At 44.3% G+C, this 17874-nt stretch overlaps 1 protein-coding gene across 8 annotated transcripts in view; it reads right to left on the bottom strand.

Annotated features, from left to right (window-relative positions):
* RNF152 (ring finger protein 152) overlaps positions 1 to 17874 on the bottom strand; it is a 110848-nt gene that overhangs the window by 60378 nt on the left and 32596 nt on the right. For 4 of the 8 annotated variants that reach the window (XR_007772575.1, XM_050940324.1, XM_050940319.1 and 1 more), the window contains exons 3-4: positions 15671 to 15742; positions 12855 to 12916 (exon numbers count right to left, since the gene is read on the bottom strand). The exons of 2 other annotated variants lie outside the window; for them this stretch is intronic. The gene's annotated coding sequence lies outside the window, so the exon portion shown is untranslated. The remainder of the gene's footprint in view (positions 1 to 12854; positions 12917 to 15670; positions 15743 to 17874) is intronic. 2 more of the 8 variants (XM_050940321.1, XM_050940322.1) reach the window with 2 other exon arrangements.

Consider the following 17874-nt stretch of genomic DNA (forward strand, 5'->3'; position numbering starts at 1 on the left):
ATTTAACCCTGCACCTGTCCACACAACGAGGCCCTTTATATTGATATAAAGGGCTCTTTAAACCAGCTTAAAGGTTTAAAGAGAGGAGTAGCTCTGAAATCGGTATTGCCATGTCGACTTAGGGTTAATGTGGCCACAAATCGATGGTATTGGCCTCCAGGTGGTATCCCACAGTGCACCATTGTGACCGCTCTGGAAAACAATCTGAACTCGGATGCACTGGCCAGATAGACAGGAAAAGCCCCGCAAACTTTTGAATTTCATTTCCTGTTTGCCTAGCGTGGAGCTCTGATCAGCATGGGTGGCGATGCAGTCCCAAATCCAAAAAGAGCTCCAGCATGGGAGATATTGGATCTGATCGCTGTATGGGGAGACAAATCTGTTCTATCAGAGCTCCGTTACAGAAGACGAAATGCCAAAGCATTTGAAAAAATCTCCAGGCTATGATACAGAGTCCACAGCACAGTGCTGTGTGACAAGCATAACGGAAAGCGAAAGAATCAAATGGACGCTTATGGAGGGAGGGAGGGGGGACTGAGGACTCGAGCTATCCCACAGTTCCTGCAGTCTCTGAAAAGCATTTGCATTCTTGGCTGAGCTCCCAATGCCTGAAGGGTCAAAAACATTGTCGCCAGTAGTTCAGGGAATATGTCGTCAATTCACCCCCCATGTCCCCCTCAAAGAAAAGGGAAAAAAATCATTTCTCACCACTTTTCAATGTCACCATCTGTCTACTGGATGCTGCTGGTAGACGGGGTGCTGCAGCGCTAAACAGCAGCATCCTCTCTCCTCCTTTCCCCGGTGGCAGATGGTACAGTACAAAATGACTGATAGCCATTCTCATCATCATCCCATGAGTGCTCCTGGCTGGCCTTGGTGAGGTCGGCCGGGGGCACCTGGGTAAAAATGGGAATGACTCCCTGTCATTCCTGGCAGACAGTACAAAATGCTGGGTAACCGTCCTCATCATAGCAGCTGGAGCCTGAGCTCCATCAGCCCCCTCATTCCCCCCTTTCGTGTCTAAAGAAAAGATTCTGTACTCTCTGGACTATCATAGCAGCTGGAGGCTGCCTCCCCCTCACTTTATCTCACTAAAAAGTCAGTGTTTCTTATTCCTGCATTCTTTATTACTTCATCACACAAATGGGGGGACACTGCCACAGTAGCCCAGGAGGGGTGTGGGAGGAGGGAAGCAACGGGTGGGGTTATTGCAGCGGCACCCCCTAGAATGGCATGCAGCTCATCATTTCTGTGGAATCTGTGGGGCTCTGACCCAGAGCGGCTGTGCTCTCTGGCTCTCTAGTAGGCTTACCCCACATTCTAGGCAGGACTGACTCTATTGTTAGACAAAACATAAAGAAGGGAATGATCCAGGGAGTCATTCCCATTTTTGTCCATGTGCCCCCGGCCGACCTCAGTGAGGCCAGCAAGGAGCACCCATGACAGCAGCAGACAGTACAAAATGATTGAAAACCGTCATCTCATCACCAAATTACAATGGCGGACAGTGCAATAGGGATAGTAACCATCTCTGCTACCTTGCAAAGGCAAATGAATGCTGCTGTGTAGCACTGCAGTACCACCTCTGTCAGCAGCATCCAGTACACATACGGTGACAGTGACAAAAGGCAAAACAGCCTCCATGGCTGCCATGCTATGGCGTCTGCCAGGGCAATCCAGGGAAAAAGGGCATGAAATGATTATCTGCCGTTGCTTTCACGGAGGAAGGATTGAGTGATGACATTTATCCAGAATCACCCGCGACACTGTTTTTGCACCATCATGCATTGGGATCTCAACCCAGAATTCCAATGGGCAGGGGAGACTGCGGGAACTATGGGATAGCTACAGGATAGCTACCCACAGTGCAACGCTCCAGAAATCGACGCTAGCCTCGGTACATGGACGCACACTGCTGAATTAGTGTACTTTGTGTGGCCACGTGCACTTGACTTTATACAATCTGTTTTACAAAACCAGTTTATGTAAAATCGGAATAATCCTGTAGTGTAGACATACCCAATGAAATCAGATAGAGACAGAAGCAACTGGAATTATGATTAATAACCCTGAATGGTGCAGATCTGAGACACAACTAGTAAGATTAATAAAAACTAATGGGGTATGAAAATCCACAAGCAACAAAACAGAAGTGTCAGAAAGGTGCAGAAGCAGATGAGAACCAGAGAGGAATATGTAAAGCAGATGAATCCTGCAATGGGAGATCAAAGTGAAATGAAAGAATGGATGGCTGAGAAAGTGACAGAACCACCCCCCATACACACACACACCAAGAATTCATGCTGTCATCTGGAATAGGTAACAGTTTTTAAGATTTGAGAAAGGATGTGTGATTAGAGAGCAATGGAAAGGCAGAACTCTAAAGATGCTACAATAAATAACTGCGGTTTTCCAGGCTTGACATGTACTCAGCTCGTGCAATGTCAGAGACCCAGGCTGGTCTCCAGACTCTCATTCCTTGGGTCAACAGGAAGTTAGAAATGATAAGGTGCCAACTTCCTGTTTCCAGACAAGCAATAAGGAGGGACTGGCATTTCCTGCTCTTTTTGCAGCCAGTTGCCGTGTGGGATGGTATTGCAAAAGACAGAGATAGAATTCATAAGGCGTATGCTGCAGCTAATGCGGTACATCTGGAGAAACTTGATAAGAGAACATGGAAAAGGAATGCCAGATCAGAACAAAATTAGGCTTACTGCAGTGAAAGATCTGCAAGAACCCTAGTGAGACTGGCCCAGAACTGACCCCAGCAACAGGATCAGGTGGATCTTTGGGCCCACTGCAAAAAAATAAAGAGAGTCTAGTGTGTGCAATGAGAGTTGGTCAATCAATGGAGAATACAATAGTATTTATTTGCCTGTTAACATAATAATCCTGTCATGTAAGCATGATATCAATGATATTGGGCCACTGAAGTCAAGGAGTTTTCCATTGATTTTTTGAATGGATTTTGGCTCAGGCCTACAGTGAAGAATTATTTTCATGCACATTTCATAGCTTAGTCAAGGTTCTAAATTATATGCCTCTACCCCGATATAACGCGGTCCTCGCTAGCCAAAAATCCCTACCGTGTTATAGGTGAAACCCCATTATATCAGTGGTGATTTAAAGATCCCGGGGCTCCCCACAGCAGCCAGAGTGCCGAGCCCTTTAAAGCGCTGCCAGAGCCCTGGTGCCGGAGCCCCGGGGTAGCGGTGGCAGGGCTCTAGTGGTGATGTAAAGAGCCCTGGGCTCCAGCTTCTGTAGGGAGCCCCCAGGCCCTTTAAATTGCTGGCAAGCCCTGCTGCCGCAGCTCCAGGGTAGCAGCAGCAGGGCTCCAGCGGTGATTTAAAGGGCCCGGGGCTCCCTACAGCAGCCAGAGCCCGGGGCTCTTTAAAGCGTTGCCCGAGCCCCGCTGCCAGAGCCCCGGGGTTACTGTGCTATATGCAAACCCGTGTTATATCGGGTCGCATTATATCAGGGTACAAGTGTATAAACTTTAAAACCTTTGAAAAATCAATTTTAAAAAAAAATTGTATAATGAAATTCAATATGCAGAAGATTAAATATAACAACATTTCAAAGGCTGATTTATGGACATTGATATGCCACTGACAGCTTCAAACTTTGGACAAATTTATGCATGCACATATATACCATACAGCAAGGTTAATATCAAACTTTTAGCAAGGGAGCATATTATAGCAGTTCACCTTTATCAAGGAAGGTTCATTATGTAAACTCCCCAAACACATTAAGCATTCTTTGAAAGCATTACAGAGTATGTATGATTTATGATGAAGAGAGTTCCATTAATTTCAGGTGCCCTAAGGCTAGAATGCAGATATGGGGGAACAGCCTTTTTTCAACAGGGGAACTGATTGCTAGAATCATCTACCCTCAGATATGAAAGGAAGTGTCTGCTGGAGTCTCTTCAATTTAGCGAAGATGGGAAAATTATATATTAAAAAGTTTGGCGATGTTTTCACATTTGTGCACGTTTCAAATAATGTTATATTCTAGCTTTGCTGTTGTTGTCCATACCTGGTGTTTACATCTGATTTTCTCAGATCTTATTTATGTAACTAAGTAACTGAGAGCATCACAAACATTAATGAATGTATTCCTCCCAGCACCTTTGTTAGTGCGTATTATCCCCTTCAATACCCAGGGAATGGAGGGACAAAGAAAAGAAGCAATTTGCTCAAGATCACATAGTAAACCTGCAGTAGTAACAAATGCAACCCAGATTTCTTGCGTCTGAGTCCAATGCCTTTCCCACACCATCACCCTTCAACTCATGAAGCATGTCTCAGACAGAGGTGGCAAGGTTACAAATAGAATCTTTGGGGCAGATTCTGAGTTGTTATCTGGAAGCACAAACAAGCTGGAAGCAGATGGATTTTCCCAACCATAAGATTTCCTGAGCATGGAGGAGTCCCCAGCTGACAGGGAATCCACACAGCACACAGGGGCTTTTCCATTGCTTCCAGTGCACACATGAGCTTTCCCATTGACTTTGAAGTCAGTATGAGCCTGTGAGCTGGTACTTTACAAAACCTGCCTAAAACACAATTCACATGATACAGAATCCTGTGGTTTGGTTTTATGAGCAAATAAATTAACAATGGGACAATAAAGTTAATCACACCTTGTCCCTAGACTTGGCTACTCCCAGGGCTCCTCCCTCCTGATCATTCAAGCCCACATCTGAGATCCTCCCTGTCTGAATAGCTATTCACACTTGTGTAGAGTGAGTATAAAGAGGACACAAAATGATGCTATTCTAATTTGGTGTCATTTTATACCCAAGAGGCCAGATTCTCAGCTGTTTAATTGTCATAGTTCCATTGACTTCAATTGAGCTATGACAGTTAAAACAAGTTGAGGATCTGGCCCAATTTCCACAAGTGTATACGACTTTGCAAGTGAAAGGTAGTGGAAAACCAAGACCACTGAAACTGTACGTGAGATTAGACATTTCTAAGGGCTAGCTACAGCCTGGCTTTTGCTCCAGCTGATTGGTGCTGAAGAAATTTTGGCAAATATGCAAAAAAATCCCCCCTGCACGGGGCGACTGAAGTGGAAGCTGACCAGAATAGTAGGCACGGCCAGGAAAAAGCAGTCATGGATGGAATGTCTATCCCAGCCAGTGTAAAGCTCTCTGAAGTTGCTCTACTTTACGCCAGTAACGGGTCAGGGGCATGAGGGTAGCTTGAAAGTGTAGCTCAGACACAGCGCAAGATCTGGGCCTAGAAGTTTCCCTTGTGGAGAAAAAGTGAGACAAAAACAAACTCTGAAGTTTACAGCTACAGCAACATGATGCAAATTCTTCTATTTGCCCTCACTGACCTTTTTCCTCCAGCCTGTTATCTGTAAACCTAGAGAAACTCTCAAAATGTTCACATTCCCAGGTTCCAAGAGTTCACTTTGGTTAGTCATCACTGAGAGTAAGCAGCACTATTCCAACAGCAACAATACTAGACACCTGTTATGTTCCTGTTCACCAAAACATCGATATGCTTATTCCCGTGGAGTCAAAACATCACAATTAGAGCTGGATGGAAATTGTCAGACAAAATATTGTCAGAAAATGCCAGTGTATCCAAATCAAAACATTCCATGAGAGCATGCAGATTCTGAGGAAATTCCAACAGAAAAGAGGCAGGTTCACTGCCAGTTCACTCACTAAGCTTCTAAGCAGTCTGGTGGACTGCTGGGGAGCCCCAATTCATAGGCTTCCAGCTCCTTGGCAGCTTGAGTTCCCAGGATCCTCAACAGCCCTTCCTACCATCAGACTTGGGACTTCCTTCCCACAGGAGCAGCATGGGCAGATGGAGACCTGGGACAGGTAGCAGTGGCACCAGTATATTGCCAAATTGGAATATTTCCTTGTGTGTAAAATTCCAAGGTCTGAGGTTTTGTTCCAATTCAAAATGAAACAAAATGTCAAACCCTTGCAATTTCGCTCAGGATGGATATTGAATTTTTCAGCCAGCTCTAAGTAAACCCATATGGTCTTATCATCCTTCTCCGTCCTTTGTTGTCTTATCTTAATTATGTCCTAATCACTCTAAAAACACAGGAGAGAAGAAAATAAATCATCTCTCCCAAAGAATCAGAAATTCACTTGATACTTCTGGTTAATTTTAATACGAATGATTGGGAGTGGAAAGGAGTGAATTTATTCCACAACCATTAGAAGTACTTTTTGTTTAAGACATCAGAAGTAGGTAACCAGTAAGAAATATTTGGAGGCTGTCCCAAATATACTGCCACAGTCTTGCAGTTGGAGATTTGTCTGAATAAGGATTGTAGGATTTGGTTATTTTGTGCTCTAAGTTGCAGTTTTTGATTCCAATGCAATATCTTCTTCAAGGAGCTTTTCATTTACACCATGAGAACGCTGTAACACTGAAAGCGTGATAGCTGTTTACTGCAAGATTCCCTATTGTTTCAGAACAAGAAAAAGAGATACCCACAAGTAAAGCACCCTTTCTCACCTGTGCTTTAGAGAACCTTATTAGTTAGATGACAGAGTTCCCTCTCCATTAAAGCTCTGTGCTTCATCTGACATTGACGGAGTCTTACTGATACCAGAAGAGAAACTTAATTAAATGCGTGCACACTCTCTCTCTCTCTCTCTCTCTCACACACACACACACACACACACACACACACACAGATTTTGGTATTTTACTTACACCGCAATAAATCTAAAAGGGAGAGATCTAATTTAAAATAAATCTATGAGACAGACATACCTCACCAATATAGGTCAGTGGGTGGTTGAACCGGAATCAGCTTGAATTAATGTATAAGACAGTCAGTCTAATACATAAGATAATTCTCCAGCTCTGCGGCTATTGAATGACTTATACTAAAACTAGGTCAAATCCTACGTGCAAATAAGCCCAAACAATGGAGCAAAGAAGGGATTCAACGCTAACATAGTTCACACGGGGTCTAGGATGCTGCAATTTCACAGGTATCTAAAGAAACAATGCCTTTCAAATGAGAGTTTAATTGTGGCAATTCAGCTCTGTTTTCCTGTCACTAAGGCCATGTCTACACTACCTGCCAGATAGGTGGTAATAATCGATCTATCGGGCATTGATTTATCGCATCTCATCTAGATGCAATAAATCGATCCCCGAATCAATGCCCGTACTCCACCTCAGCAGGAGGAGTAAGCGGAGTCAATGGGGGATCTGCAGGGCAGCATAGCTGAAGTTGCGTATCTTAGATTGATCCCCACCCCTAGTGTAGACCAGCCCTAGACTATTGCACTTGCTTTCACACACACAAAGCGTGATTTCCTGAGGAAGTGATTCTGGGACCCACAAAACTAAGCAGTTAGGTTCATGCCGTTATTCTGGTGAATTTGTTTTCTTCAGCTGATGGGAAATGAAGCAATAGGACTAGGGGCACAAAAGAAATACATTTTTCTCCACCCAGCTGATAATCACATTAGATAGGATCATGATAAGAGCAAACTGAGTTACAGATTTCATGATGATAGTTAAAAGAATTCTCTCTCTTTAGATCATGACTAAATGAAATCATTTATCAGTAGGGGTTTTCCTTTTTAATGTATTTTTTTTCCTTGTTCTTCTGCTTTTGTGTGAATTTAGTGCTTGTGAACTGTATTGAGAGCCCAAGAGATCAAAGTCTTCTTTTTACCTAGAGAACAGGTGTAGCATGAGCTATAACCCTCTAGGAGTTAGTCTTCACAAGAAAAAATAGATATATTTAGGGCCCTATGAAATTCAGGGTCCATTTTGATTAATTTCACATCACAGGATTTTAAAAATCATAAATTTCATCATTTCAGCTATTTAAATCTGAAATTTCAGGGTGTTATAATTATAGGGATCCTGACCCAAAACGCAGCTGTGGAGGGCGTTGCAAGATTATTATAGGAGGATTGTGATACTGCTACCCTTACTTCTGTGCTATTGCTGGCGGCGGCACTGCGTTCGGAGCTGGAGAGCAGTGGCTGCTGGCCGGGAGCCCAGCCCTGAAGGTAGAACCACTGCCAGTGGCAGCACAGCAGTAAGGATGGCATGGTGTGGTATTGTCGCCCTTACTTCTGTGCTGCTGCTTGCAGAGCTGGGCCCTCAGTAAGCGGCCGCCCCTCTCTGGCCTCCCAGCTCTGAAAGCAGCAGCACAGCAGTAAGGGTGGCATGGTATGGTATTGCCACCCTTACTGCTGTGCTGCTGCTGGCTGGGCACTACCTTCAGGGCTGGGCAGCCGGCCAACAGTTGCTGCTCTCCATCTGCCCAACTTTGAAGGCAGGGCAGAAGTGAGGGTGGCAATACCATGACCCGACTAAAATAACTTTGCGATCCCACTGCAACTCTCTTTTGGGTCAGGACCCCCAGTTTGAGAAACTCTAGTCTCCCCATGAAATCTGTATAGTCTAGGGTTAAAGCACACAAAAAACTAGATTTCACGGGGGGAGACCAGATTTCACAGTCCTTGATGAGTTTTTCATGGCCTTGAATTTGGTAGGGCCCTTTATAGAGTTAACTAACATGAATCCTTAAGGTTGTACTCTAACACGGTCTAATTTTCTAGTGCAGACAAGCTCTGGCAGTGAACTAGTATTTCACTCTCCACACCTTTTCAGTCCCTAACACCGCGGCTAATACTGCCAGCTAATACCAGTTGTGGTGGTGGCTCTTGTGATGTACAAAATAGCTTTCTGCAAATTAGACTGAGATCAGCAAACTTGTTTCCCACCAGACAGCAATTGCCTGGTAACAACTTTTGGCACCTGATATTATTAATACTTTGCTCACTTTCTAATTTAGGGTCCAGTCCAGCTCCTGCTGAAATCAATAAGAATTGTTCCCTGGATTCCAATGAGAGATGGTGCAAGCCCTTGCTGAATAAGTGTTTACTATCTCCAGTTTCTGAGTGATCTGTTATCCGGATTTCTAACACCATCTCTCCCCCAATAAAACCCCTTTAAAAAGCTCTAGTAGGATATACCCCAAATCCAAAATTATTTCATGTTTTATAATCAAAAGGTGCCTACCCTGGCTATTGACATTCTATAAGGTCCCAGTTCAGCCAGATCCTTAAGCACATGGCTACCTTTAAGCATGCAAGTAATCCTAATGAAATTTGTGGGACAACTCACATGCTTAAAGTTAGGCACCTGTGTAAGCACTCTGCTGAGCTAGGGCCCAGAAGCATGATCAATTAGTACAACAGTCAGGGGCAGCTCCAGGCACCAGCGCAGCAAGTGTGTGCGTGGAGCGGCAAGCCACGGGGGGGCAGCCTATCAGTCGCTGTGAGGGCGGCAGGCTGGAGGCTTTTGGTGGCGCACCTCCGGGAGGTCCACCAGTCCCACAGCTTCAGCAGCAATTCGGCAGCAGGGACACCGATGACGCAGCACCAGCGGACTTCCCACAAGCAAGCTGCCAAATCCACATGACCAGCAGACCTCCCGCAGGCGTGCCGCCAAAAGCCGCCTTGCCTGCCATGCTTGGGGCGGCAAAAAACATAGAGCCATCCCTGACAACAGTAATACCCAGTAATCACAGAAGAGATATTCCACTCTCTCTCTCTGAAAACACGTACCCCGAGGCAACTGCACCTTCCCCCGGAAAGCTGGCGCTAATAGGGTGGGCTTTGCATCGTGCCCTACAGTTTAGCCATTTCAGAGCAAAGGGAGGGGAATGAATGCCAAAGGTGAGGCCATCACAGAAAATCCCCACAAAGTCGACTGAAAGACTCCCATTGACTTCAATGTGCTTTGGATCTGGCCCAAACAGATGGGGAGGAGGGGAGCGGAATGTCTAGCGCCAAGTATCTCCACTGATCCGCAACTGAAGCAGCATCACATGTGGAAAAAGGCGTCTCTCAAGTAGGTAATACAGCACTCTCCTGTTCGTGGCCATGACTAAAGGCTAAAGGCTGTTGGAGACAAGCCTGCCATGTGCATAGTATCGCAATTTCACTGTCAGGAGAGAGAAAGATAAATTAGATACCTGAAGGCTGAGCTCAGAGCTGCAAGCCGCATAAGCTCTGACAATCATGCTTGAAGAAAGCCAGGCATTCTGAAGTTCAAATTCGAAGGAGCACTAAAATAAACAATCCCTGTAGGCATCACTGTAAACCTACAGTTGCACTGCTTCCTGGATACTGTATTCGATTCCAATATTCATTCATTTGCTATAGCCCACGGACACTTTAGCTGCAAGGCATTTATCAGAATTGCCAATGTTCTCCAAGTCATATCTCATTCTCTACAGACAGTTTCAAAGTTCAGGCCAGATGATGCCCACTGTATTTCTTTCAATCAGATGCAATCAATGGTTGGCTGCTTTCAAAATCTCCTATTTTTGGTTATATTTACCCAACTTCATTGGATTTAAACTGTTTGTGAGAGTGAAACGGCATGAGTGAAAATATTGAGAAAAGGCTGTATTACACCTCTTGTTTTGGGGCCTAACCCTGCAGTGTTGACAGATTGGCAATTTACCAGCACAGGATTGGGTTCTTGGCTAACCTGAAGAGTATAGCAAAGGAAGTAATGGATTTAGAAAACGTAGCAAAAACAGATCCTCTACCCCAAAGATGCCAGATGCCCCAATTAACCAATTTTACTTTAAACTACTGCTCTTGGAAACCACACTGCACTTGTGAGCACTTAGTTAAACTTACTTTTGATTTATTGTAAGAAAGGGTAAAGATTTAACTAGAAATGAGAGAAAGTGGTGGAAACAAATGGTTACAATACAAAACAAAATCATAACATGCACACCTGGGTCTATACTTATTAATAGCTGCCTTTTCCAACTAACAAAGTAGGTTCCTCCCTCCCCACAAAAAATGCTTTGTCTGTTGAAGAGCTGGCTGGTTTCACAAGAACAAGGATCCAAACATTCATGAAAACAGCCCCACTCTACAAGGGTCTGTGAATGGATCCAGAAGATCTGTGTGATACTGAGGCTTTTTTCCCTAGTCATATTCAGGGTGATCCCCTGTCCTGTAATGTTCCTTTTTTACTTGTAAGTGGTGTTGACTGTTAGCAGTTGCCTCTGGTGATTTTTCATTGAAAGTTTAAGGGTTGGTCTCCACTAGGAACTTACAGTGGTATAGCTACATCTCAGGGGGCAGGAGGTGGAGAATCCACACTCCTAGGAGACATTGCTATACAAACCTAACCTCTGGGGTAGACAGCACTAGGTCGGTGGAAGAATTCTTCTGTCAATCTAGCTACTGCCTCTTGGGGAGGATGAGCACCTACGCCAATGGAAGAACCCCTGCTGTTAGCATAGATAGTATCTACACTGAAGCACTACTGCTGCACCTCTGTAGCATTTTAAGTATACACTTAGCATTGTGCAAGGCTAAACAATTGAACCTTGATTTCCATCACCAGCTAAACAGGGCAGGATGACAAATCCTTCCTGCCTGAATGTGCCATCAGCAAGACAATTATCCCCTACTGATTAATTTTTATTCCAAGTCCATAAAGCATACTTTCATATACAAATACATTATTCCTCAAATATTACCCATATATTCATCACAAAATGATTATGAATCTCAGCAAGTTATGAGCTTTCTGTAGATACCTTACATGTTACTCTTTATGGAGAAATATCCTGTAAGACATGCGTTTGGTGTGATGAGTTTGTCAGGTCTGAGACAAGAGTTGTTTGCAAAGAACAGGAGACCCTTCTCTTAGAAGAGTCTGTGTCCGAATCATTCTCATCAGTTTACTGGGTAAAACATCTACCTGATGTAAACTTGCTATTGTTTTCCTCAGCTCTGTCAGGTCCCAGAGAGGAGACCTAACTAGGGAGGGCACAAAATTCCAGGCTATAAGCATCACAAGAGAAAAAGGGTTAGTTCATGAACTAGTCTTAAGAAGTAAAGAGTGATCTCTGCCCTTAAACTGGTTCATGGTTAACAGTTACAGGTAAAGCCCAGACTGGCATTTGGTGCTTAAACTTGGATTGTAGCAGTATGCCTGTCTGGAGCAATAAGGGTCAGAAAAATATTCAGGACTTTTTTTTTTAAACTCATAATCAAAGCACTATATACAGAAAATGATCCTTAATTTAAATAGCATTTAAAAGTTGAAGGCCCCTAGAGCAGGCTTTGCACATGTGCAGGAGTGTGGGGACTCAGCCAGTATTCATGATCCGAAGCTGAAAGCTGCTCCTAAGAAATCCATACTATTGCGTTAAAGAACTGGTCCACACATATTCACTCTTATACTAATAAGTAATGCAGCCAATGCAGGGAGGTCCTGGCAGTACTAATGCAATGAAAGAGGAAGAGACAAAGGGTGAGTCTAGACATACAGTGCTACAGCAGCGCAGCTATACCGATACAGCTGAGCCACTGCAGCACATCTGGTGAAGATGCTCTATATTCTCCTGCCGACACAGTAGCTATGCACATGAGCACTTATGACAGTGTAACTTATGTATCTGAGGGGGGTGAAATAGTCATACCCCTGAGCGACATAAGTTTTACCGACATAGGCTGTAGTGTAGACATAGCCAGAATGTGTTCTCATACATGCCCATGGAGCATATGCAACAAAGTGTTGTAGAACAATACGATTAATTGCAGCATGAAGTGCATATGGCTTAACAGACAATGCTGAGATCTAACTGGTTACCATAACCAAGTCATAAGATTAAAGTGACTTTTCAGCCTGGCTGGATAAAATAATCTTAAAGGTGAGCTGGGGAGAACAAAAACTCTCCATTTTGTACCCTTTTTGCTCTGTTTATGACATATAAAGAAGGCATAGCACATTATTTTTAAAATGTTTGGTTTTCTTCAGCTTGCTTTACATTATAAATATCAAGTCTTGACTTACTTTCTTTTGCTTGAAGACTCCTTGGGAGACCTCTGAGATTCCAAGTGACAAGAAACTAAAACCTGAGCAATGCAGAGGGAGAGGAATTTTTAGGGTTTGTCTTCACTACCAAGTTAACTTTAAGTTACTGTTTGAGTGTTGCCCCTATCGCAAGTCCCATCCATGCATGAAAAGGGGCAAGGGTCCGGGGATGCAGTCAGGGGACAGAGAGCAGAGGGGGTTGGATGGGGATTGGGAGTCCCGGGGATCCTGTCAGGGGTCAGGGATGTGGATAGGGGTCGTGGGGGGTATTTGAGGGGTTAGATAGGGGGTGAAGTCCCAGGGGGGCAGTTTGGGATGGGGGGTCATAAGAATGTAAGAACGGCCATACCGGGTCAGACCAAAGGTCCATCTAGCCCAGTATTTGTCTACCGACAGTGGCCAATTCCAGGTGCCCCAGAGAGAGTGAACCTAACAGGCAATGATCAAGTGATCTCTCTCCTGCCATCCATCTCCATCCTCTGACAAACAGAGGCTAGGGACACCATTCCTGAACCATCCTGGCTAATAGCCATTTATGGACTTAACCACCATGAATTTATCCAGTTCCCTTTTAAACGCTGTTATAGTCCTATCCTTCACAACCTCCTCAGGTAAGGAGAAGAACTTCCTTTTATTTGTTTTAAAGCTGCTGCCTATTAATTTCATTTGGTGATCCCTAGTTCTTATATTATGGGAATAAGTAAATAACTTTTCCTTATCCACTTTCTCCACATCACTCATGATTTTATATACCTCTATTATATCCTCCCCTTAGTCTCCTCTTTTCTAAGCTGAAAATGCCTAGTCTATTTAATCTTTCCTCATATGGGACCCTCTCCAAACCCTAATCATTTTAGTTGCCCTTTTCTGAACCTTTTCTAGTGCCAGTATATCTTTTTTGAAGTGAGGAGACCACATCTATGTGCAGCATTCGAGATGTGGGCGTACCATTGATTTATATAAAGGCAATAATATATTCTCAGTCTTATTCTCTATCCCCTTTTTAATGATGCCTAACATCCTGTTTTCTTTTTTGACTGCCTCTGCACACTGTGTGGACATCTTCAGAGAACTGGTCCTGGGACGGGGCGGTCAGTGGACAAGGAGCAGAGTGGGGGTTGGATGGGTCGGGGATTCTGAGGGGAGCAGTCAGGGGGCATGAAGTGGGAGGGGGCAGGGCCAGGCTGTTTGGGGAGGCACAGCCTTCTCTTCCTGGCCTTCCATACAGTTTCGCACCCCAATGTGGTCCTCAAGCCAAAAGGTTTGCCCACCCCTGCTCTATCCTGATTTTATACTAGCTAAGGTCCTGGCTTACAGACAGAAGCTCAACTGGGTAGAATGAAGTTACAGACACCATTCCTTCCCACAGCCACAATATCTGCCTGACCCAGCTGAAAGATTTCTGTTACAGAATCAGAGTTTCGTAGTGAATTTAACTACATTCTAGTCAGACAGGTTGCCAGGCCATATCGATTATTAACCAGCTTTATTGTTATTTGAGTTGGTTGAAATTTTCAGAGTTTTATTTTTTGCTATGAAATTTTTTGTTGACATTTTGAATTTCAGGGAAAAAAAATCAAGTATGAACTTTTTGTAAAAGATTCAACCTGCTTTTCAACTAGCTATTGAGCTGGCCAAACTAGTTTGAATTTCAAAATGTCAACACAAAATATATATTGAATTTTGATGGAAAAAATGGGGTTTTTTTGTGGAAAATCTGCCATATTTCAGCTATTTCTATTACTGATCCATGATCTATGTATTCCTTCGGTAGCAAGCTTTGGTGGCCAGGGACCATCTTTATGTTCTGTGTTTGCACAGCATCTAGCAAAATGAGGTTCTGGTTTGTGACTGGGGATCCTGATACTGTAATACAAATAAAAAACAGTAATTTACACTGATCATTATGACAACCATTACTCTGATCTGTGATTTTTAAGGGCAATTTCTTGTCCTGTGGAGGAGCACTTATAAGGGGTGGAGGAGAATGAGGCTTTATAAACAGCATGTCTGTATAGATGTAAACAGCTAATAAAATGCCAATAGATGACATTCAAGAATAAGTACCACTGTTCTGGCGTTTTGCAGGACCATTAAAACTCCTTGTTCTGCACTGCAAATAGTTTGCTCTGGCCCATCTTTACATCAGCTCTAACCAGGCAGCACACTGGGAGTAGAAAGCCAGTCAGTACCAGCCATGCTTCTTGTTACCACGGCATCGGGCTGATGAAGGGTAGGATGGCTCAGCTGCATTCACACTGCCAGGGCCAGCACTTCCATTAGGCGACCCTAGGGGGTTGCCTATGGGCACATGGGAGCTTCTGGTACCACTCCCGTCGCGCTGCCGAAGAAGGACCTTCTGCCGACGTGCCACGGAAAACAGAGGCAGGCAATTGAGCAGCTCAATGACTGCCACTGTCGCCTGCGGCATTTCAGGGGAGGGTCCTTCTTGGGTGGTGCGATGGGAGTGGAACCAGAAGCTCCCGCGCGCCCCATGGGGAGCGCACAAAATGCAGCCCCAAAAATTCTGCCTAGGGCACCAGAAACTCTGGCACCGTTCCTGCACACTGCTAGGTGCATTGTACGTTTCCTTTGCAAAGGACCAATGGGTGCCCACAGCTGGCATGTGATGCTGACCGCAGCCAAAGTGCTAGCCAACTAGTCATGCTCTGATTGGCTTCGGGGTAGCACACTAGGCAGGGTTCACCCAGCACTCCTTTGAAAGGTAGGTGGAGAGCCTTGACTGGCTGCTTGTGCTTGGAAAGTCAGTGATGCCTACAATCCCTTCCACTCACCAATCTCCTATATTTCCCCAAACCAAGTGCAGAGCAAGATGTAGCCCAAAGAATGTTGTTTTTTTCATCCTGCTGAAGACGAAAAAGAAGAAAGAAGTCAGTCAATTTCCCTTCCCACTTGATCTTTAGTAATACCACACACACATACACCACTTTCCTTGCCTGTATAGTTCCGATGTCTCACTGGAGACAGCTCATCAAACTCTTGATAAAGATTACCATCCTTCAGTGAACCCCCCACAGGCACACATTCCAATAGCAGATTCAATCAAGCTGACAATCCTTCCAATTAAAACCTGGCTGTCAGTGGCAGTCTCTACATGGTAAGTTTGACAGCTGCAGAAAAAAAAAAAAAAGACTCAGAATGCTCTGCTTCACTCACTCTTTATTACTCTCAATCCAACCATGACAGCGGCTTCTTATTTTTTCGCCATTTTAAAACCTCCCAACCTAATCTCTCAGGTTTGCTGATATGTGAGCTTTTAAAAAACACAGAAACTTCAAAATACCTAACATATTAACCTAGGCATAGGCGTTGACTCCGTGCGTGCTCCAGGGCTGGAGCACCCACGTGGAAAAAAATCAGCAAATCCTCCTCCCCCTAGTGCCTCCTGCCCACCGGTGGGCCCCACCAATCAGCTCTTCCCCCACTCCTTGCGCCTCCTGCCTGCCGCAATCAGCTGTTTTGCAGCATGCAGGAGGCTGGAGGGAGGAGAAGGAGTGAGGATGTAGTAAGCTCGGGGGTGGGGCAGAAGGGTGGGGGTGTGGCCTTGAGGGAAGGGGTGGAGTGGGGGTGGGGCCTGGGGTAGAGCCAAGGGTCAAACACCCCCGGCATAATAGACAGTCAGCGCCTGTGAACCTAGGCTTTGTCTACACTAGCACTTCTGTTGGAAAAACTTGTTGGTCAAGGGTGTGGAAAAAAACCTGATAAAAGAGCCGGTGTGAACAGCGCTATGTCGGTGGGAGACGCTCTCCTGCCAACATAGCCACCGCTGTTCGTTGAGGGTGATTTAATTATGCTGGTGGGAGAGCTCTCTCCCACCGGCATAAAAGAGGCTACACGGAAGCTCTTACAGCAGCGCAGCTGCAGTGGTACAGCTATGCCGCTATAAGGTCCATAGTGCAGACATAGCCCCAGTTGTGCTACTCAGTTGAAAACAAGATTAAAAAAATGAGATGCAAGAGTCAATTATTTTGCTCAGATGTCAAATGCAGTAGTTCACATTTAGCGAGGTGATGAATTTGACCATGGGAGAAAGACATGGTCTTAATCATTCCACCCACTGCTAGGGGAAATTTGTGATATAAAGCATTCAAGCTCATGGAATTTGATGGAATTGCATTTTATACACACCTAGGTCATGTGATACTTCAGCTGACATATAAACCAGCAAGAACTCTTCTGTGAAGAGTTAACTGCCCTTTCCCTCCATTACATGTGAGTAGATTACCAACGCTCCTCCACATCCAAATTGACTCCAGATCATAAGTCAAGACAAAACTTTAAAATTTAAAATCACCTGAGACTGTAAACTGAACTAAGGACAAGAGCAGCGCTGACGTGGATTTTACTCTGACAATGGAAAATGTTGAAGAACTACCAAGCAGACAGACGTGGTTTTCATTGCTTGTCATGACATTTTTTGCATCTACAATGCTAAAGCTTTTTCATAACCAAGCAATGAAAACCACGTTTGTACGTTTTGGTAGGTCTTTAATATTGTGTATTACAAGAGTAAAACACATTAAAGTTCCAATCCAGCCTAATATTTGTGTTGTGCACAAATATGTTTGCTGCAATACATGATTTTCGAGACACTATCTTTGTGGACTTAAAGACTGAAGGCACACTAACAGCAATGGAATGCCATTCTTGCTTATTCTGGCTTCCTATCAACTAGCCTGATGCAGATTTGTGCAAAAATATATTCACATGCTGTAAAGCAAGTAATAAGAAATGTAATTATAATCCACATCCATCTTCATGCTGGAAAAATGCAAGAAACTAACTGGTTGGTGATCATCATGAGTCATAAATATTTCCAAGTTATGAAGTTACTGTTTTAAGGTCTTGTTCTGATATCTTGCTCCCCAGGGATCATCTGTGTTTCTTGATGGGTGTGTTCTCTGCATGATATGACACCCACCTGACATGAAACTAGTATAGAGACATCAACATTCTTCTTTCGATCCCCAAAGCGCTC

The sequence above is a fragment of the Gopherus flavomarginatus genome, chromosome 2 (genome assembly GCF_025201925.1).
Source record: "Gopherus flavomarginatus isolate rGopFla2 chromosome 2, rGopFla2.mat.asm, whole genome shotgun sequence".
Lineage (NCBI taxonomy): Eukaryota > Metazoa > Chordata > Testudines > Testudinidae > Gopherus > Gopherus flavomarginatus.